At 47.4% G+C, this 22,499-nt stretch overlaps 1 non-coding gene across 1 annotated transcript; it reads right to left on the minus strand.

Moving 5' to 3' along the window:
* Nucleotides 1-1,838: 1,838 nt before the first annotated feature.
* On the minus strand, nt 1,839-1,945 carry LOC135277040 (U6 spliceosomal RNA). Its single transcript, XR_010344652.1, has one exon. It is a non-coding gene; the product is annotated as a U6 spliceosomal RNA (small nuclear RNA).
* Between the last annotated feature and the right edge of the window lie 20,554 nt (nt 1,946-22,499).

A 22,499-nucleotide genomic window follows, 5' to 3' on the forward strand; every position in this document is an offset into this window, starting at 1 on the left:
ATAACATTGCCAACGGGAATGTGAGTCTCTCTCCCCAGCTCCTCCTCATCTCGTTCAGTCCTGGTATACATCAATGACAATGCAGAGAAAAAAAATGTAAAAAATTCTACCTCCTGAAGAAAACCACTGCTAACAATTTAGTGAATATCTCCTCCAGATTGTCTTCTGTATACTTGTATTTATGCATGTGTGTGTGTTTCAGAAATGGAATGATGTATATATATTGATTTGTAACCCGATGTTTTTTTTTAGATGGAGTCTGGCTTTGTTGCTCAGGCCGGAGTGCAGAGGTGCAATCTTGGCTCACTGCAACCTCCACTTCCAGGATTCAAGTGATTGTCCTGCCTCAGCCTCTCGAGTAGCTGGGATTACAGGCACATGCCACCACGCCTGGCTAATTTTTGTATTTTCAGTAGAGATGGCGTTTCACCATGTTGGCCAGGCTGGTCTTGAACTCCTGGCTTCTAGTAATCCTCCCACCTCAGCCTCCCAAAGTGCTGTGATTACAGGCATGAGCCACAGCTCCCTGTATAAAATAAAAATAAAATAAAAATTATTATTTTATTAATAATAATAAATTATAATGATTTATTAATTATTATAATTATCTTTTATGAAGCATCATTCACTTCCGTGGCTTCATATTATTACAGCAAAGTCTGTACTGTAGAATATTTCACTGATACAGGCTTTAGTGCTGAGCTTATAAGCTACTTGCAGCTTTTCCCATATAAATGATGTGGAATTACATTTCCTTCCTTATACATAGTTTTTAAATAATTCCTCAGGAATAAAAAATGATTTTTCAAGGATTTTAATATGTATTCTAGAACTCAGAACAGCTGAATCGCTTTCCTTCCTCCAGTTGTAAGCATGGCATCTCCCCACTTGGCTAACACCATGGGTTACCATGCTTTTCAAATATTGCTACTCTGAAAGGCATACGAAGGGCTGTCGTTACAATTTCCACCTCCATTGCTTGATTCCTCAGGAATCTAAACATTTCTCCTGTGTGCATTGCCTGCTTTTATTTCCATTTCTGTGACTCGCCTGTCATTTTTCTTTAGCCATTTTTATGCCTCTATACGACCTTTGTCTATTTTAAGAGGCTAAATACTTTGTCATGTAGGTTGGAAATACTTGTCCTCGTTGTTTTATCTCTTTTAATTGTATTAGTCATGGTTTTTTATGTCCAAAGGTTTTAAAAATTAGTTAATTATAATGAATACAGTTGCATATATTTATTTAGTACAACACGATCTTTTGAAATGTATACCTGGTAGCGTGGCTAATGCAGGCTAATTAGCGTATGCATTCCCTCACATACTTAACATTCTTTGTGGTGAGAACATTTAAAATCTACTCTCTTACTGATTTTCAAGAGTATTTTGTTATTAGGCCGGGCACGGTAGCTCATGCCTATAATCCCCGCACTTTGGGAGGCCATGGTGGGCAGATCACCTGAGGTTGGGAGTTCGAGACCAGCCTGGCCAACATGGAGAAACCTCGTCTCTACTAAAAATACAAAATTAGCCAGGCATGGTGGCACATGCCTGTAATCCCAGCTACTCAGGAGGCTGAGGCGGGAGAATTGCTTCAACCCCGGAAGTGGAGGTTGCAGTGAGCTGAGATCACGCCCTTGCACTCCTGCCTGGGCAACAAGAGCGAAAAAAAAGAATATCTTGTTATTAACTATAGTCACTGTGCAGTACAACAGATCACCTGAACTTACTCCTCTCTAACTGAAAATATTTATCCTTTGACCAACCCCTGGTGATCACCATTCTACCCTCCACTTCTGTGAGTTCACTGTTCCAGGAATTTTTTTTTATTATTAAAAAAATATGGAACGTTTCTCAAATTTGCACGTCATCCTTGTGCAGGGGACATGCTCGTCTTCTCTGTATCGTTCCAATTTTACTATATGTGCAGCTGGAGCGAGCACAGTCCCAGGAATTTTGAATGCTTATGTTGACTCTTTTCGTGTTTTCCCTGGTGGTGTCTGCCTTCATAAGCCTAGAAGGACCTTCAGGGGAAGGGGTTTGAGTGCCTGTAGTCACAGTGGGACAGTTGAATGGATATTCAGAGCGAAGCAGCTGACATGGAATTTATAGGGTGAATGCGATGGCCCCTGGCTTCACAGAAGCTGTGACAATCACTCCGCAATGCAGCCCGGGAGGTCGAGAGCCTCTGTCTTTTCTTAATTTTTATGAGGCATCTGTGAGCAACTGGTTATGTGCAGAAAGAGCCCTAGGCAGAATCCCGGACTCTGGCAGGGCTGCTTACTCACCATGGAGCCTCAGTTTCCTCGTTTGTAAAATAAAAGAATGATCCGGGATCACCATCTTGCACCCCCAACTGCTCATGACATATGGCCGTAAATATGGCCCTAAACATCACTGCCTGTGGGGCCCTTTCTAGGTATTTCAGGCCAGAGTCCTCAAAGGAAAGACACAAAGATCTGACTATATAAACATTAACAATCCCTGGACGTCAAGAAACACCACACATAAAATTAAAAGACAAAGAACAAGCTAGGACAATATTTTCAACAATAACGTCATTCAACCTCTCGACTCAGCCAATGGACAGACGATTCCTGACTTTCCTCCTCCAGAAGGGTCGGGAGGGTGCAAGGTGCCTTGGGACGACACCCAGCTTGGGGCATAGGGAAAGTGCTCAGTTGGGGCTTTTCATTCTCTTGAATAAATGAATGAATGAATGAGTGAATAAATGATGAAACCTGCATGCTAGGTACTATGTGAATCTTCCTTTGAATTCTGCCCCACGTATTTTTATTTTCCTTTTTTTTTTAGACGAAGTCTCCCTGTCACCCAGGCTGGAGCGTGGCCGTGTGATCTCAGCTCACTGCAACCTCTACCTCCCAGGTTCAAGTGATTCTTCTGCCTCAGCCTCCCAAATAGCTGGGACTACAGGCACCCGCCACCACGCCCAGCTAAATTTTATATTTTTAGTAGAGACAGGGTTTCACCATGCTGGCCAGGCTGGTGACCTCAGATGGTCCACCTGCCTCTGCCTCCCGAAGTGTTGGGATTATAGGCATGAGCCACTGCACCCAGCCTATTTTAATTTTTATTTATTTATTTTTTGAAATGAAGTCTTGCTCTGTCACCCAGGCTGGAGTGCAGTAGTGCGATCTCAGCTCACTGCAACTTCTGCCTTCCTGTTCAAGCAAGTCTCCTGCCTCCGTCTCCTGAGTAGGTGGGATTACAGGTGCTGCTACTACGCCCAACTGACTTTTTTTTTTTTTTTTTTTTGTATTTTTAGTAGAGATGAGATTTCACCATGTTGGCCAGGCTGGTATCGAACTCCTGAGCTCAAGTGATCCACCTGCCTTGGCCTTCCAAAGTGCTGGGATTACAGGCATGAGGCACCACGCCTGGCCATTGAATTCCGCCCTACTTAAATGAAGAGAAGACCAATTCCTGACCGCAGAGAGAGAGTGGTTTTGCTTCTGTTGCTTACCTGGGGTTGGTGCTCTGGATGGTCCCAGTCTCTCCTCTGAATTAATCTGGAAAACGGGTTTAAAAATTCTTAGTTCCCTGCCTCCTGCCTCCTCCCTAGAAGGGACGTCAGTTGGGATGAATCAGAGCCTTGGTATTTTGGCCCAGCCGTTGTTTTGACAATAAGAATGATTAAACAGATAGTTTATTTATTTTATTCTCATCTTTTGTACCCACATCCCCGGAAGAGCTGTGTTCATAGGTATGGAGACAAGAAAAGAGCTGGTCATGGGAAGAAAATGAGGGCCTCTCCTAGGTATAGCAGTCTTTCTTTTCTCAAAGGGTTTCTTCTCACTTTAAACTGGTTCTTTTGTGTTCTTACTTGGCTGGGAATGTCTGGAAGTCAACAGTTGAGCTGCTGAACTCCAGGACTCAGAAAAGATGTTCATAAATAGACTTGGGTTGCAGCATGAAATATTAGGTTAGACATCAAGAGGGACTTCCTAGTCAATGAGCTTGTGTAGGCAGAGGAAGGAATGGAGGGAAATCATAAAACCTTCTATCCTGTGGGAAAGGTGGTTTTCTGGGAGGCAGTCCGGTGCCTTTGTGTGAGACCTTGCGCCACGTTCCTGGAGGTCTGGGTGGCAGCAATGAGAGAATGAAAGCAAACGCAGCCCTGTCGGAAGGATATTGAGAGACAATGAAACACCGCTCTCCCATTTTACAGCTGGAGAAACTGAGGCACGATCCTGCAACAAATATTTACAGGAGGCCTCTGCATGCCAGCCTTATTCTGAGTTCTGAGGACGCCGCAGTGAGGGAGACAGAGCACTAGCAAACAAGGCCATGAATATAGAATGTGATATTGTGGAGTGATGGGGCTGCACGAGGAAGTGAGGGGGAGGGAGAGCCGGAAACTGTTGTTGACAGAATGGTCGGGGAAGGCCTGTTTGAGGCAGGGTCGTGTGAGATGAAATTACTCACGCAGGGTCATTTAGACCTCAGATGCAATGGAGTCTGCTTCCCTGACTCCCGGTCAGGGGTTCCTCCACGGAACCCTTTCTGTTACTTTGGTCCCAAGTAACAGAAAACCCAATTCGAGAAGGCTTATGCCAAGAAAAAATGTTTGGCTGAAAAATCCGAGGGTAGATCTTAGTTTCAGGAATGTCTCGATCCAGGATCTCAAATCACATTGCCAAGCCCTGGACTCTCTCATGTCTCTGCCTCTTCCCCAGGGGTTCTAACTCCCAGGCTCCCTGTGGGAGCGGGAAGGTGACAGTGTCTCCAGGCTCAGGGCTCCCAGGTTCAAGCCAGCAAGAAAGAGAGCGGCTCCTCCCTCAGCCGTTTAAACAAAAGTGCTGGGCCTGGCTCCCTCAGCCAGGTTTGGGCAACAGAGCCGCTTTCTGAACCAATGGCAACGGCGAGGGGGGCGTTCTGCATGGACTGGCCAGGCTGTGTCCCAGGCCCACCCTGGAGCCCTGGGCTGAGGGAAGGGAGGGAGTGTCCCCAGGTGAAGTTTTGAGCCTTGTGGGAAGGGAGGGAGCGTCTCAGGGTGAAGTTTTGAACCTTGTTAGCAAAGGAGGAAGGATGATTCAGGCTGGCCCCAACCCAGCCGTGGAAGTGCTGCCTGGCCTCCTCTTTGTACTGTCCATCATTTCCAGCCTTTATTGGACGCCTGCTGTGTGCATCCACCTCTGTTTCCCAGAGCTTAGACTTCAAGGTATAGGAATTGTTTTGTTTTCTTTTTTTTTTTTTAATCCTCCAAGATCTCACAGTCTACTGGAAGAAACATAAGCCACATCCTGTTTTTTTATCCTGTCTTTCTGTGGCTTGCTCATGGCATGAATTTTCTAGCTGTCCACAAAGGGAGGGGCACTTTTGGGCTAGAGGAGTCAAAGAGGGCTTCAGGAAAGAGGAGGGCTCTGGGTGCCTTTTCAAGGGTGGCTTGTATCAGGAAAGGGTTGATGAAGGGTAGAATTCGATAGTGCATGTCGCCTGTGGTGAGCAGGACACACGCTGTGTGATTATGGTTTTTTGGGATGTATGGTTAAAATGTGTGTAGTTCTTGAACCACGGAGGTTTATAAGATTATAAGGCAGGACACAGGCACATGCCTATTTTAGTAGTCAGGTACTGATTCCAAACTTATGTTGGAAGCAGCTATGTTATTATCAGGCCTAGATGACATTGTTCAGGATGAAGCTAAAATTAACAAAAAATCAAAGTGAGAAGGAGTCCATTTGAACAAATATTATAAATATAGGTGGTAGCAGTCATGGCAAAAATGTTGTTATGAGAATCAGTAAGGCCGGGTGCAGTTGCTCACGCCCGTAATCCCAGCACTTTGGGAGGCCGAGGCAGGCTGATCACTTGAGGTCAGGAGTTCAAGACCAGCCTGGCTGATGTGGTGAAACCCCATCTCTACTAAAAATGCAAAAATTAGCTGGGTGTGGTGGCACATGCCTGTGATCCCAGCTACTTGGGAGGCTGAGGCAGGAGACTCACTTGAACCCAGGAGGCGGAGTGAACTGAGATAGCACCACTGCACTCCTAGGTGACAGCGAGAGAGACTCCATCTCAAAAAAAAAAAAAGGAGTAAGGTTTGGGAAATGCTGGTCTGGCCTTGGATTCTGGAAGCAGAAAGACATGGATTCAAATCTCAGAGCCACCCCACATGCACAGTGACGCTTTGGGCCAGCTGCTTCTCCTTTCTAGCCCTCAGCTTTCTGACCAGTAAAATGGGGCTGAGAATAGGCTAGGAGCAGCCTTGCAGGGGATGTCGAGGAATCCCTGAGATGTGGTTATGTGAAACGCATTGTATGGCTTCCTCCCCACGGGGACATTCAGTAAGTTAGCTCTGCATAATCTGGATTATTTTTCCCAGGAAACAAAGGAAAAAAAAGGCAGTCCAGCTACAAGTGGAGGAAGTGCGAAGGCCAGAGGTGGGAATGAATGTGAAAGGTAGGGAGCTGCTGTGGGGGTGGGGGGTCCCCGTGGGAGGAGAGCAGGGATGGTTGTGTCGGGGAGGAGAGGACTTGCAATTTTACAGGAAACCCAGAGCGTAAACAAGCCTCCTCTGGGACTATATTTGGTACCTTGGAGGACAGGACTTACCTATTCCACCCAAATCTCTTGCTCCCAGCAGACCTCTGACTGCCACTGTCCACCGCAGCCTGGGGCTGGGCTCATCTCTCCCACATCCAGAGCTTTCTGTGCAGACAGATTCTGGTGAACCCGGGTTGGGCTCCATAGATTTAATCTATGTTGTTTATCTTTTCAACACCATTAACCACAAATTAGCTGATTCTTTTGTGGCTGTAAATTAATAGATTCCATTAGTGAACAGTCAATTACAGGATGATTACTTTTCCTCCCTGAACTTGGAGGGTTTTTATAGCTTTTTGAGAGGATTTGGTTCTGTCCTCTTCCCACTGCTGCTCTCCTATCTGGGTTCTTGGTTCATTGGACCAGATCTGCCGAATGGACCCGGGAGGCTGAGAGTGGTTGATATGGATGATCTTTGTAATGAGGTTAGAAGCTGTTTGCTTTGCAGAAACAAAACTGACTGGAGGTTTGTTTCCAGGAGTATTTTTATTTCAAACACAGACCAAACCAGCAAAGCTGCCACCTCCTTTTATTCCTGCCTATAACATAAACACATTATATTTGCTTTTTCTTCCATATCTTTGCTACTTCTGGGGCCTCATCCTGGTAAATACTGGATAATCTTTTCTTTCTATTCATCCATCCATCCATCCATCCATCCACCCATCCCATTATCCATCCATCCTCCTCTATCCATCTGTCCACCCATCCATTCATCTACCCCTCCTTCCTCCCCTCCCCTCCCTTCCTTTCCCCTCCCCTCCCCTCCCTTCCCCTCCCCTCCCCTTCCCTTCCCCTCCCTTCCTTTCCCCTCTCCTCCCTTCTCCTCCCCTCCCCTCCCCTTCCCTTCCCTTCCTTTCACCTGTTCATTCATCCTCCCATCCAGATACAGCTTCCCATAAAAAGTTCAGCTGAGGGTCTGGCTGGAGCTTCCAGGAGGGGCACTGATCCATCTGCCATGTCCTAAAGCATTGGGGTGGGGTAGTGAGGTGGGGCTCATCTTTGGAACCCATAGCTACACACCTGATAGAGGATGGCAAACAATGTACCCTCAAGTGCTAGGCAGGCAACTTAAAACAACTAGGCAGGTAAACAAAAATGAGTCCCAGGGCTTCAGTGAACTGTGGGGTTCAAGCCGTTCCTGAGGCTAATTGAAAGAAAAAATAAAATACAATATATATACATATATATAAAATATTTTATCTGTATATCTCTATATATACCGCCACTGTCCACCACAGCCTGGGGCTGGGCTCATCTCTCCCACATCCAGAGCTTTCTGTGCAGACAGATTCTGGTGAAAAAAAAAAAAAATATATATATATATATATATATATATGTTTTTTTTTTTTTTTGAGAAAGAGTCTCACTCTGTTGCCCAGGCAGGAGGGCAGTGGCATGATCATGGTTCACTGCAGCCTTTGCCACCTAGGCTCAAGTGATTCTCTCACCTCACCCCCTTGAGTAGCTGGGACCACAGGTGTAAACCACCATGCTCAGCTAATTTTTGTATTTTTTTGTAGAGACAGAGTTTTACCATGCTGCCCAGGCTGGCCTCAAATTCCTGAGCTCACGCAATCACCCTTCTCAGCCTCCCGAAGTGCTGGGATCACAGGTGTGAGCCACTGCATTCAGCCAAAACGCAGCATCTTTAGAGCTTGGGTTTGGGTTTGTGACTTTTGCCGTATCAATCAGAACTCTTTAGTTGCAAGCAACGGAAACCGACTCTTCTAAGCTGAGTGATGCCTCCCCCACACCAAAGATGTCTGTGCTCTCATTCCTAGGACCTGTGAATGTTCCCTTACTTGGTGAAAGGGACTTTGCTGATATGGTTGAGTTAAGGATTTTGAGATGAGGAGATTGTCTTGGATTATTAAGGTGGGCCCGTGTAATCACAAGGGTCCTTGTGAAAGGCAGGCAGGAGGGTCAGAGTCTGGAGTAGGAGAGGTCCTGCTGGAAGCAAGAGGTTGGCTTGTGCAAGGAAGGAGCCAGGAGCCAGGGAAAGCAGGCGGCTTTGGAAGCCGGGAGAGGCAAGAAAACAGATTCTCCAGACCGTTTTCAGCAAGAACACAGCCCCACTGATGTTTGAGTCCGGTGAGGTTGGTTTTGGCCTTCGAACCTCCAGAATTGTAGGATAAGACTTTTGTGTTGTTTTGAGCCACAAAGGTTTGTAATAATTTGTTCCTGCACTAATAGGAAACCAATACACTAGCAAAAAAGGATTTTTTTTTTTAAGATAGAGTCTTGCTCTGTCGCTCAGGCTGGAGTGCAGTGGCATGATCTCAGCTCACTGCAACCTCCGCCTCCCCACTTCAAGTGACTCTCCTGCCTCAGCTTCCTGAGTAGCTGGGCGCCCGCCACCACGCCCAGCTAATTTTTATATTTTTAGTAGAGATGGGGTTTCACCATGTTGGCCAGGTTGGTCTCGAACTCCTAACTTTAAACTGCTGATCTGTCCACCTTGGCCTCCCAAAGTGCTGGGATTACAGGCATGAGCCACCATGCCTGGCCGAAAAATGAAATTTATTAAGAGAACTTGTAGTAGCCTCTAACTCCAACTGAAAACAGAAACTCCAAAGGGGTTTCCAGAGGGAGCTCAGGCTCTAGAGAGCAGACCTGAAGAATGGTCCCGCAGGGCGCCTCCGACGGAATGAAAATCAGCATTTCCCTTCCGTTCTGGGGCTGCTCAAAATTCAAGTTCCAAGGAGAGAGTCTGGCTCAGCTTGGGGCCCATGCCCATGCCTTGGAGAGGGAGGACATCATAACTGACATTCTTGGTGGGCTGGAAGTTGCCCAGAGCACAATTGGGGGTCATGACTGGAAGAAGGGTCAGCGCCAGTCCATGAAAGAGAGCTGATCACTCCTTTTGAGTCTGTTGTCCACCCCTTGTCCAGTCTGCTTTGGCCAGGGTGGGGACATGGACAACCAGAATGGCAGTTGAGACCCTCCTCTGTAAGGACAGGGGCTGGGCAGACACACTGCTGTGGCCGAGATCATTCCCACCCGTGTTCTACCCTCAGCAAGCCCAGTCGTGGGTGCTTTCTGACTGGGAATCCGGATTCTCAGTCTCGGGGAGGGCAGTCCAGCCCTACCGACCTCAGATTGCAGTTTCTGCTCCACGCTGATTCTTGCTGGGATTAGAGTCACCATCTCCTAACTGGCCCCGGTTTCGGGTCTTTTCTCTCTAGCTTCTCATCTTTCCAACATGTGTCCAGTTTCCCTCTACAATGTAAACACATTAATTCTTCCCGGAGCACTGAGGGACCATGCCCATGACCTCAGCACGCTGGACATTTGGGGCCAGATGATTCTCTGCTGGGGTGTGGTGGGAACATCTCTCGTACATTGTAGGAGGCTGATCAGCACCCTCAGCCTCAACCCACAAGATGCCAGTGGCACCCTCCCCTAAAGTGTGACGACCAAAAATGTCTCCAGATGTTGCCAAATGTCAAGGGCAGCGCAGGCCCTGCTGGGAGCCTCTGGTTGGAAGGATCTGTCTTTCTGCCCATTTCCACCACCTCTCCTGCCACCCCCGCTTCCCTCCCTCAACTATGGTTATCACTGGTCTCTCAACCCCCACCCTTGACATCTTCCGGTCTATTCCCCAGAACCTACTTAGATGTTTTCTGGAAATAAAACCTGATTTCGTGTCACTCCTTTACCTAAATCTCTTCTAGCACTCCATGGTGCACTTGGATAATGACCCACCATTCACGGTCTTCTATAAGCTCTTCCAGTTTCTCCAGCGCACGGCCCATGCCGTCCCCCTCCTCCTCTAAGCTTCAACCACACACTGACCTTCTCTTGGGTCCCCACTGGGTTTTTCCACTCCAGGGCCTTTGCATTTTCTGTTTCTTCTTTCTCTCTCTCTCTCTCTCTCTCTCTCTTTCTCTCTCTCTCTCTCTTTTTGAGATGGAGCCTTGCTTTGTCACCCAGGCTGGAGTGCAATGGCACAATCTTGGCTCACTGCAGTTTTCACCTCCGAGGTTCAAGCTATTCTTCTGCCTCATCCTCCCAAGTAGCTGGGATTACAGGCACATGCCACCACACCTGGCTAATTTTTGTATTTTCAGTAGATTTGGGGTTTCGCCACATTGGCCAGGCTAGTCTCGAACTCCTGGCCTCAGGTGATGCACCTGCCTTGGCCTCCCAAAATGCTGGGGTTACAGGTGTGAGCCCCTGCGCCCAGCCTGTTTCCTCTCTTTGGAACACTCTTCCTGCCACTCTTTGCTTGGTTAACACTTACTCATCTTTGAGACCTGTTTCACTTAGAAATGCTTTTGGCTAAAATTATGGTGGTTTAAACGAAAACAGACATATTTTTCTCCCATAACAAAAAAAATCTGGAGGCAGCTGATTTCTAGTATTGGTTCTGTGACTTGGGGCTGCTATCTCTGGGATTCTCTTTGTCTTTCCCGCAGGGTCACGAGACGGCTGCCTCAGCTCCAGCTGTCTCATTCCCATTTAAGGCAGGAAGGACAGTGAAGCCAGCTAACTTCAGCTTGGATCTCATTAGTTAAATTTTCCATGGCAACCCCAGCTGCTGGGAAAGTGTGTAATTCTTGCAGCCTTGGTAGAAGGAATGAGTAAAGGAGAATGGGGTTGGGACTGGCCGTCCATTAAGTATTGTCTTAAATGTCACTTCCTCCAGAAAGTCTCTCCTGATTCCCTAAACCAGGTCCGATAATCCTACATACTCTCCTAGTAGATAGTACTTCTATGTCATGCCCTTATCACAACCTATAGTTTTTTTTTTTGAGAGTCTCACTCTGTTGCCCAGGCTGGAGTGCAGCGGTGCAATCTCAGCTTACTGCAATCTCCATCTCCCGGGTTCAAGCCATTCTCGAGTGTCTCAGCCTCCCGGGTAGCTGAGATTACAGGTGTGCACCACCACGCCTAGCTAATTTTTGTATTTTTAGTAGAGACGGGGTTTCATTATGTTGGCCAGGCTGGTCTCGAACTCCTGACCTCAAGTGATCCACCCACCTTAGCCTCCCAAAGTGCTGGGATTACAGGTGTGAGCCACCGTGCCCGGGCTACAACCTATAGTTTATTAATTTACTTGTGTAATTGATTAATAGGCATCTGTTTCTTCTTGGGGCTGGAAGTTTAGTTTGTGAGTTCACTCCTGTTTCTCTAGCCCCTAGCATTGTGCTTGGCACCCAGTAGGGACTCAATAACTATTTGTTGTTTATACTAACTCCTGCTAAGTAATTCTTCCTGGAGCACTGAGGGACCATGACCTTGGCTGGCCCAGGACCTCCTCTGACTCCCAGGGAAGGACGGACAAGAGCCTCCTTTAATCATGTGCTCCCTAGCAGTGGCCAGGCCTTGCTCTGGCAAGCTTTCTGTGTTGCCCAGGTTTCTGGAACAGGTCCATCGGAGTTTCAATGGCACCTCTGTCGGCCACAGCATTGATAAAGAGAGGAAGCTTGTATGCAGATCGGTTCTGAGATACTGCATGGAAAGGAAGCTGCCTCTGTTACATCACCCTGTGCCTTCGGAGGATTGAGAATCCTCAAGACGGAGGGCTGATCCCCACTCACCTGACCTCTGGCTTCTTCCTGCCAGGTGGGACTTTTAGGTTTTCTTATCTCTTTTTATTAATTGATCCAGTTATTTCACCTTGTGATTTATAATTTTACGTACAATGGAAAATGTGAGTGACATCAAGCATTGGCTTCACGCGTATATATTGAGTACCCATCGTGGGCTGGTGGTGAAAGTTCAGAGGTGAACAGAACGTTGCTGCCATCCTTGCCCTCTTGGGGGCTGCAGTACAGCTTGGGAGACAGACAAAGGCATTAATCGTAGATATAGATACATGAAAAATTGCAATTCACACAAGCCTTGTGAAAGAGAAGAAATGAAACAGAATTTTTTATTTGTTGACTGTGCCTTAATAAAGCTGGGGGAAAGAAGAGAAGTGGTGTCGGAGAGACTATGAAAGGGACGCTTCTTGGGTAAGTTAGAAGAGCCTTCCCTGAAGCTGCAATGAAATGAGCTCATGTAGGAAAGAAAACAGGGGCCGGACAGGTGAGGGGGCCCAGAAGAAGCACTGCAGGCCACGGGAAGATCCGGGGCAGAGGCTTGACAGGCTGCAGCGGTTTCCTGGGCTGTTTCAACAAAGTCCCATGAACTTGGTGGCTTAAAACAACAGAAATAGATTCTCTCACAGTGCTGGAGGCCAGAAGTCTAGATCCAGGTGTCCGCAGAGCCATGTTCCTGGGGGAGGCTTTAGGGGAAAGATCCTTCCTTGCCTCCTCCAGCTTCTGATGGCTGTCGGCAACCCTTGGCGTTCTGTGGCTTGAGGATGACTTATTCTAGTCTCTGCTTCCTTCTTCACACAGCCTTCTCCCACTGTGTCCCTGTGTCTCTACACCTCCCTCTTCTTCCTCTTAAAAAGACATAAGTCATTGGACTTAGGACCCACCCTAATTCCGGGATGATCTCCTATCGAGGTCTTTAACTTAATGACACCTGCCATGACCCTTTTTCCAAATATTATCTCATTGACAAGTACGGGGGGTTAAGACTTGGATATATCTTTTTGGGAACACGATTGAATCCACTACATGAGTCTGAGAAATTGAAAGCAGACTTGCATGGGTGGATTGTGAAGAGCCAGGGTCCTGGCGTGGGCTGAGGCAAATCTCACAGGCATAAAGCCATGAGGATTCACCAGAATTCAATTTGTTCCTCAAAACAATGGCAAGCACCACAAAGTACAGAATTTACAAGAGGGGCAACGTGGGTGAAGGCGATCTATTTGGAGGTTGCTGAAGCTATCAGATGAGATGCTGTCTCTGTGTCTTTGTTCGGGGACTGAAGGGCCAGATGGAGAAAGCAAAACACATGTAAGGGGTATTTTGGAGATGATGGATTTGATCTGGAGTGTGAGGAAGAGAGAGGGGTCATAACTTCTGTGTTTCTTTCTTTGCTGTGAAGCTAATTGGGATGTGGAATGTTGGGAGAGGTGGAGATTTTGGGGGAAGGTCTTGAGTTCAGCTTTGAATCTGTTGAGTTTGAGGTGTCTGTGGTTGGTTGATGACTTTTACAAATGGCCCCAGTTATTCTCCTCCCAGTGTTCATGTCCCTTTGCAATGTGACTTTGTAGTTTCTCCATTGAATGGAGGAGTCATCTTCCATATCCCTGGGCTGGCTTTGTCGCATGTTTGGCCAACAGGATGTGGAAGAAGGAGCACCCTGCTAGCTATAAGCCCATCTCAAGAGTCCTTACAAGCTTCCACTCACTCTCTTAGAGCCCTCCAGGGTCTCCAAGTGGACAGGCTCATGCTCACCTGTTGAATGATGAGAGACCACATGGATCAATATGAGCCATCCCAGCTGAGCCCCTCCTAGGTTACCTGGCTCTAGCTGACCTTGGATGAGGTCAGCCAAGATCAAAAGACCCATCCAGCGAATTCCAGCTTGAGTTGCTAACTTCAGAATCATGAGCAAAATAGCTGGCTTTTGGGGATGTTTTATTATGTACCAGTAGCTGATAAAGTCCCTTGAGCCAGTCAAATAGAGATGGGAAAAGGCAATCAAGTAGTTGGATGTACACGTCTAGAGTTCAGATTTGAGGTTTGGGCAGGGGAAACAAATTTGTGTATCTCCTGGATGGAAGGAATAAGTCTGTGAAGGAGACAGAAAAGGAGTGGCTGGAGAAGTGGCAGGGAAACCAGGAAAAGCCACAGAAGGAAGAAGTTGTCAACAGTGTCAGCTCCTGCTGAAGGTTTGACTGGATTTTAGAGCAAGGGACAGCATGAGCACAGTGAATGGAGCATGGCTGGAGATGGCCCAGAGGTCTCCCACCTGTTAGGGTGATGCCAAAGCCTGACCCTGAAAAGTTCTCCATCATCTATTTACAATCTGCTTACTTTTTTTTAAGGAAGAATTGATTTTTGATCGCACAAGTGAGGTGATTGCAAAAACAGCTGCAGATTCGTCCCATCCCTGTTTGTGTGCCCTTTGCCATGACTTTGCAGGAACTTTTAAGAGGCATCCACCCCATGAATATGGCTGGAACACGTGACTTGCTTTGGCCAATGGGACGATAACAGCCATGACAAGTAGACGCTTGAAGACTGTGTGCATGTCTTTCCGTGTTGTTCTCAGGATCCCTGCTACGGCCCCAGTGTGAAGAAGCCAAGACTAGCCTCCTGGGTAATGAGAGACAGATGGCCCAGTGATTCCGGCTTCCTAGCTGATAGCCAGCAAGCCCCAGAAGCAGAGCCACATAGGTAAATGGCAGATGACCGTAGACGCTTGGAGGAGCCCACCCAAGATCAGCGAAAGAACTGCCAGGCTGAGCCTGGCCCAAAATGCTGACCCTCAGAGTCATTAGCTAACTGTGCAATTTGTATTTTAAGCCACAGTTTCTCATCCATAAAGTGGAAGTAATAATAGTGTTTTCTTACTAGGTTTTCTTTTTATTGTTAGGGTTTTTAATATAGATTCATTAGAGCAATTGAGACAAAGTTCTGAAAACAACACTTGGCACAATAAATGTTACTTCTTCTTTTATAATAATAATTACCACTATCTCCTCCTTTTCCTTCCACCCTGTTTCCAGATATGGAAAAATCCCACTCTGTAGTCTTTCTGCTACTGATGGACATTTAGATGATCTGTGTTTTGCCATGAGCATCCTTGTACTTGCCTCTGTGAGTGTTTGTGCAAGTTTGCCTCCAGGTTAGTTAAAGAGGAGGAGAAGAACCGGGTGATAGAGAACATGTGTCTTAAATTTTAAAAGATATTCCCAAATTTATGCCCCTACCAGCAGTAGGGGAGGTCCCATTTCCTCTACACTCATGTCTGAACTTGCTGTCACCACAAACGCTGCCTCTCTGTTTTACTTTGCCTGGTCCCAACTTCTCGTGAGGTTGGCTGTCTTTTGCATGTTTGCTGTTTGTGGTTCCCTTGGACGAGCCGACTTCCCTTCAGAGCCTCTTCCCTTGGGAAACCCTGCCTCTCACATAGGCCCTGGGTCACTTTTAATTCCTCCCTGTTCAGTGAAGTCTCTGAATTGCAAGGAGCAGAACCCACATAGGTGGCTAAAGTATGAAGAGGGCCTCCTGAAAGAAGCTAGCAAAATCCCGTGGAGCTCACGGTACATCTGGACCTCAGATGGTACAGAAACTGGGCGGTCTCTGGGACCCTGTGGGCTCTCTCCTCTCTCTCTGCTCCTTCCCCTTCTTCTTCCATCACTAACCTGATCTGTTCAGTTGTTGGAGGAAGGAACCTAATTGGATGAGCCCTGTCAGTGGGTTGGCTCCCTTTTGGTCCTGTGCTCATCCTGCCCAATTGGCTGCCGTTGCTCAGAGCACAGAGCTGCCTCCTTCTCCTCCTCCTCCTCCAGCTAGCTCTTCCTCCCTCCCTCTTCCCCTGCTCTCTGTCCCCTCCTCCTCCTCCCTCCCTCTCTCTCTGTCCCCTCTCCCTCCCCTCTCCCCCTCCCCTCTCCCCCTCCCCTCTCCCCCTCCCCTCTCCCCCTCCCCTCTCCCCCTCCCCTCTCCCCCTCCCCTCCCCCTTTCCCTCCTACTTCTCCTTCTTCTTTTTCTTTTTTTTCTTCTTCTTCCTTCTCCTCCTTTTTCTCCTTCTCCTTCATCTTCTTTTCTTCTTCTTCTTCTTTTTTTTGAGATGGAGTCTTTTTCTGTTGCCCAGGCTGGAGTACAGTGGTACAATCCCAGCTCACTGCAACCTCTGCCTCCTGAGTTCAGGCGATTCTTGTACCTCAGCCTCCTGAGTAACTAGGATTACATGCACTGGCCACCATGCCCAACTCATTTTTGTATTTTAATAGAGACGGGATTTCGCCATGTTGTCCAGGCTGGTCTCGAACTCCTGACCTCAAGTGATCCACCCGCCTTGGCCTCCCAAAGTGCTGGGATTACAGGCATGAGCCACCACACCTGGCCAGGGCTGCCCCTTCTGTGAGTGGAGCAGCCAAAAATGAATGCAGATAGGAGCAGGGTTGTCCACTGGCACTGTGGGGTCATTGGCCATCCCTTGCACACACCATCACTCTTGGCACCCAGAGAAAGGGCTAGAAGGAAGAAACTCCTTGTCAAGTAGGGAAAAATTGGAAGCAACATAAAGTCTTCCTAAAGGACAATGAATAAATAAATAAATATATATATATAAATTATAGTCACTGTGGTGGCAGAATCATGGCCCCAAAGATGTCCCCACAATCCATGAGTAGATTACCTTGACATGGTAAAATGCAGATGTGATAGAATTGAAGGATCCTGAGGTAGAGAGATTATCCTGGTGGCCTAATGTCATCACAAGGACCTTTATAAGGGAAAGAGGGAGGCAGGAGGTCAGAGTCAGAGAAGTTGTAAAGAAAGAAGCAGAAAGTGGAGTCAGGGAGACATGTGAAGGCGCTGCACTGCTGACTTTGAACATGGAGGCTGGGGCCACAAGCCAAGGAATGTGGCTGGCCTCTAGAAGCTGAAAAATGCAACACAATGGATTCTTCTCTTGAGCCTCCTGAAGAAATGAAGACCTGCTGACACGTTGCTTTTAGCTCAGTGTGATCCATTGAAAACTTCTTACCTCCAGAATTAAAATAATACTTTTGTAGGCTGGGTGTGGTGACTCACATGAGTTAGGAGGCTGAGGTGGGTGGATCGCTGAAGCCCAGGATTTTGAGACCCATCTGGGCAAGATAGTGACGCCCCATCTCTACAAAAAATTAAAAATTAGCTGGGCATGGTGGTGTGTGCCTATGGTCCCTGTTACTTGGGAGGCTGAGGTGGGAGGATCACTTTAGCTTGGGAGTTCTAGGCTACAATAAGCTATGATCACGCCACTGCACTCCAACTTGGGTGATAGAGCAAGACCTTATCTTAAAAAAAACAACCAAAAAATATTTGTATGATTTTAAACAATCACATTTGTGGTAATTGTTATAGCAGCAATAGGAAACTGATACGGTCCCACAGTAGAATGCTAAGCCAAAGTCAAACACCTACACATGCCTCAAAACCCACTTCACATCTCCCGTCTCCTGTTCACATTTCTCTCTGTCCATGTCTTCTGTGAAACTGCCCCTGACCATAATCTCACCTCAGGATAAAATCAGTCACTCCTTCCTGTACATTCCAAAGCCCTTTGCAAATCTTGTGAGAGCATGTCACATTCTGTTCCAATTATATGTTTATTACAATCTCTAATGGGTCACATAGGCCCATTTCATTATCCCCCTAACCTCATGCATTCAATTAATTAATTATTAAGTCTTCTTCCTCTCATTTTAAAAGAGATTTAGGGACCATCCATCCATTCATCTAACATTTACTGAGCACTTACTAACTCGTGGGCACTGTGCTAGGTGTGGAGGTTGAGAGTTCCACCTGGGGGCGGCCTTGGGGACATCATCGTGGACTCCGTGCAGGGACTCCTGAAAGGATTCCACTTTTGGTCTTTGGAATTGATGTTGGTTGTTTTGGAGGCATAACATTGATTTTCTTTTTTGAACAGCATTTCCAGGAGAGGGCATGTCTGGGTGCCTGCCTCCCACCATGGATTGAGGGACTTCCTAACCCACAGCCTTCCTCTGTCCACTCAGGTGCACGCGTTTGTTCACTCCAGGGCAGCGGTTCAGTTCCTCTTGGCTCTAGGCCTGGTTCACTCCTGTGATCACCTCTTCCAGCAAATATCCTTTTGCTTAAGCTAGCCAAAGACCCCAAGTGGATATAGTACTCCTTGTTGAGTGCAGGAGAATGAAGCGATCCCACAGGCTTTGGTGTAAGATACATTTGGAGTTAAAATCCTGACTCCATCACCCACTTGCTCCCTCACTTGGGCAATTACTGCCTCTCTGAGTCTAGGGCCTCATCTACAATGTGGGCACTACACTGCACATCCATCCCAGGGGTAATGTGAAGGTGATGGGGATAACATACCTGCAGTCATTGGTGCACTCCCTGGAACCTGGCAGGATTTCAGGGTTATTTAGATATGACGTGCTGAGGCATTCTGAGGGAGGGTCCTTCATTCTGGTTTTGTGGATCAAGGAAGGCAGGCACTGAAACAGAATCCACTTCTTGCTGAATCCCTGACACCTGGCACATGGGGGTTTATATCAGTACAGGTCCTCTAGAAGCAGATGCCAAGACTGCATTAGATGTGGACAATTTACCGGGGGGAATGTCTGTAGAGAGTCAAAGGTAGTGAGAGCAGGAGTGTCAGGGAGCACCTTCAGACCAACATGTGGGCCTGACACCTGAGAACGGAGAGGAGGAAGAGCCTCAAACCACAGGGCAGTTGCAGGAAAATCTCCACCAGTCAGTAAGAACTCCCAGAACAGAGACTTCCCATCAGAGGATCCTACTCTGCGGGGAAATGGCCCAGCTGTAGTGCCTGCGCCATGAGCTCAGTCACTAGCCAGGAGCAGCCTGGGGAGAGCACAACCTTTGTGAAGGCCGCTGTAGATCAGAACGGGTGGCATCTGGAGGCTGTCGGCCACCTCCTTTCCTTGCAGCAGGATCTCTCAAAAGGAGATCTGCAGGGGTGCCTCCTTGGCTGCCATAATATTTGATCAATATTTATTGAATAATGAAATAAATAAATAAATGAAAGTGTGATGTAAACTGAGGTCAGATATTAGGTGTCCTTTGTCACAGCCAAATAAAATTCCCTTCGTAATAAATATCCCACTGTTGAAAACTGACAGGTACAAGAGTGTCCTGGGTTAGTTTCCTCAGTCTTTGTTGGAGACCTGCTATGTTCCTGGTCTAGTGCTGAGCACAGAGGCTCTCGGGATGAACAAACATTGTCCAGATTCCCTGTAACTTCTGCAGCTGTGCAGAAGGGGTGGTTGTATCTAATCAGAGACAATAGGAAAGGCTACAGCCTGCTGGGTACATTGGGGTGCTGGCCATGGGTAAAACACGTAGCTTAGGCACACCCAGGGGACTCTTTATTCCAGGATCCCGCCAACACTGTTTCCCAGGCAGCATGAATCCTGAATTCACTCAACATAAAAAAAAAAAAAAAATCAAAAAAAAAAAAAAAGAAAGAAAGAAAGAAAGAAGACAAATTCTTGCAGACACATCTAATTCAGGAAAAGGAAATCTTTGCTTTCCTTACAGATTTTCTGGTCAGTGACCTATGTTGGATTTTTTTTTTTTAAGACAGGGTCTCACTCTGTCACCCAAGCTGGAGTGCAGTGGTGTGATTATGGCTCACTGCAGCCTCAACCTTCCAGGCTCTAGAGATCCTCCCGCCTCAGCCTCCTAAGTAGTTGGGAGTATAGGCACATACCATCACACCCGGCTACTTTTTGTATTTTTGATAAAGTTGGGGGTTTTGCCATGTTGGCCAGGCTGGTCTTGAACTTCTGGGCTCAAGCGATCTTTCTGCCTCAGCCTCCTAAGGCGCTGAGATTACAGACGTGAGCCACCGTGCCTGATATACAGTGTAATTTTAACAATGCCAAATGCTTAGGGGCCGACCCTTTAGTCTAGGAACATGGAAATTTTATGTTTAGCCACTAGGATTAAATGAAGAGAAAGTCAGCCGGTGGATGTCCTGATAGGGTACCTCATTCCCAGCTCTTACTTGGAATTTTCAAGTTGATTCCCACGGCCATCTCTCAGACTTTCTTCTCACGTGGTGGCCAGGACTTTGTGGGCCCAAGCCCCATTCAGAGCTGTGATGATCTCCCTGGCACTCGGATTTCATTTCTCCTTGGCTGTGTTCCTCCTACTTCAATAAAGGGGGAAAAAAAAATCTTAAAAGCCCGGGGAGTTTATCTCTTTAGCAACAAACATCTTTCATTTCTCCGGAAAGAAATGAAAACACACACTGCCATGTGATGATGTTTACCGAAAAAAAAACCTCCACGTAAAATCAACAGACACAATCTGTATAAAATGGATCATTCAGCGGCTTCCTTGCAGACTCTACACCTTAATCCCCGCCACCAGCCCCGGCACCTTGAGCTCTTTGGCATCTTATTTGTTTTACTTTCTTGAAAGCGCATGAGTGGAAGGAGGCATGTCCTTAATTGTGTGAGTGAGCAGCGAGGAGACATTCTCCAAATAGCTCATCAATAGACGTTTTTCTCCTTGGCTCATGGCAGCAAATCAAATATTTAAATGTGATTTTTAGACTTAAAGGCACATGAAGTGATTTGTTTGACGAAGGAGGGAGTGGGTTAGAAAACTCTGCTCCAATGATGAGGAGAATTTTCTGCAGGGATGAAGCTAACTCACCTGTGACACATGTGACACATGTTGCCTACAAATTGGGGTGCCTCTATCATGTGGCAAAGACCCCTTTGTGGAGGGGGTCGAGGCTGCACCCCACTGGTGGGCTCAGGGGTTGTCCCCTTGGCAAGAAGCCCTTTGACCTGACAAGATCCACCTCCCAGGGATGTTCCCCACGGCAGCTTTTCGCGTTGAGTGCTGACAACTCCTATTTGCCAGCAAAGGGGGAAAAATCACAAGTGATTCATCCGCCTGCTCAGTGTAGTGGGAAAGGGAATCGACGTGGCCTTCAGCCACTCAGCATCTCACCGCGGCAGGGGCAAATGCTAACAGGAGCAGACAGCTACGGTGGAACTAGGGGTTGGGGGAGTGGGGGCTGCACAGGAGCAGGAGCACAGAACACAAGAGAATCTGAAAGGGCCATGCCAAGTGGGTTCAGGAAGAGACTCCGAGAGGCTTGCTCTGCCAAAGCATCACCTCGGGAGCCCACACCCGCCTCGTCTGGCCAGTGCTTCCTGAGGTTGGTGGTCCTGAGAGCTACAGTCCTTAGGCTGGGACTGGTAACCCCAATGTAATCTGGTACCCAAGTGGACATTTTTATTACAAAAATGCATAGCAGTGAAAACACAACTAGCATTCCAAAATTATGCTTTCAGGTGCTATTTTTTTAATAATAGAAATAACGACAATCCTTACCTGCGAAGTAGCCATTGCTGCAGACCAGGCATGTTCCAGGTGGTAAGTGCAGACCTCTGTGTGTATGGGTGGGTAAATGCACACACACATCTAAGTGGATTTAAGGCTCTAGGGGTTGGGCGGGCGCGGTGGCTCACGCCTGAAATCCCAGCACTTTGGGAGGCTGAGGCAGGCAGATCACTTGAGCTCAGGAGTTTAAGACCAGCCTCATCAATAAGGTGAAACCCCATCTCTACTAAAAGTACAAAAATTAGCCGAGTGTGGTGGCACACGCCTGTAATCCCAGCTACTTGGGAGACTGAGGTGAGAGAATTGCTTGAACCTGGGAGGTGGAGGGCGCAGTGAGCCAAGATCATGCCACTGCACTCCAGCCTGGGCTCAAAACAAAAAAACAAAACGAAAAACTCTGAAGAGCCCTGTGAAAAGTTACCAACATTCCCATACTGCAGATGAGGAAGCCACCAATGGCAAAGAAATGACATCGATTTCTCAACACTCATCGTCCCAGGTGTTGATTTTTATAACCCAGTCATAACCAATGCAGCCTTGTTCTCCCTCCACAGGCCATCCCGGGGTGCTCAGTGGAGAACTGTTACTCACAGCTCTGTCAACTCATGAGCCCGGTGTGTTTCCTGTCCTTTTTCTTGGGCTGACTGTGTGTCTTGGCTTATTTAAACCCCCTCTTCAAAATCGTAACAGATGTCAAAGCGGGCCTCACTTTCCATCTTCCAGAAAAGCCTGCTTTTCTACATTTAGGAAATGGTGACGCAGGTAAAACACAGCAATTTGATCAGTCATGGTTTAGAAAGCATTTCACCTTCTGTGGGTCAATTCCAAGGCAACAGACATTCTGGGGAATGTATAAAGTCCCAGGCAAGGCGTCTGCGTGAACGGGGAGCCCCCTCCCTCAAGCTGCTCCCTTTAGCATCCCGCATGCCTGGTTCTCAGCTCCCCATAGGACAAAAGGCGGCTTTCCTTCTCTGCCTCTGAGGTTAACAATTGGCCCATTCAC

This window comes from Aotus nancymaae, unplaced genomic scaffold (assembly GCF_030222135.1).
Source record: "Aotus nancymaae isolate 86718 unplaced genomic scaffold, 86718_ANA_hifiasm-v0.15.2.pri h1tg000029l, whole genome shotgun sequence".
Taxonomy (NCBI): domain Eukaryota; kingdom Metazoa; phylum Chordata; class Mammalia; order Primates; family Aotidae; genus Aotus; species Aotus nancymaae.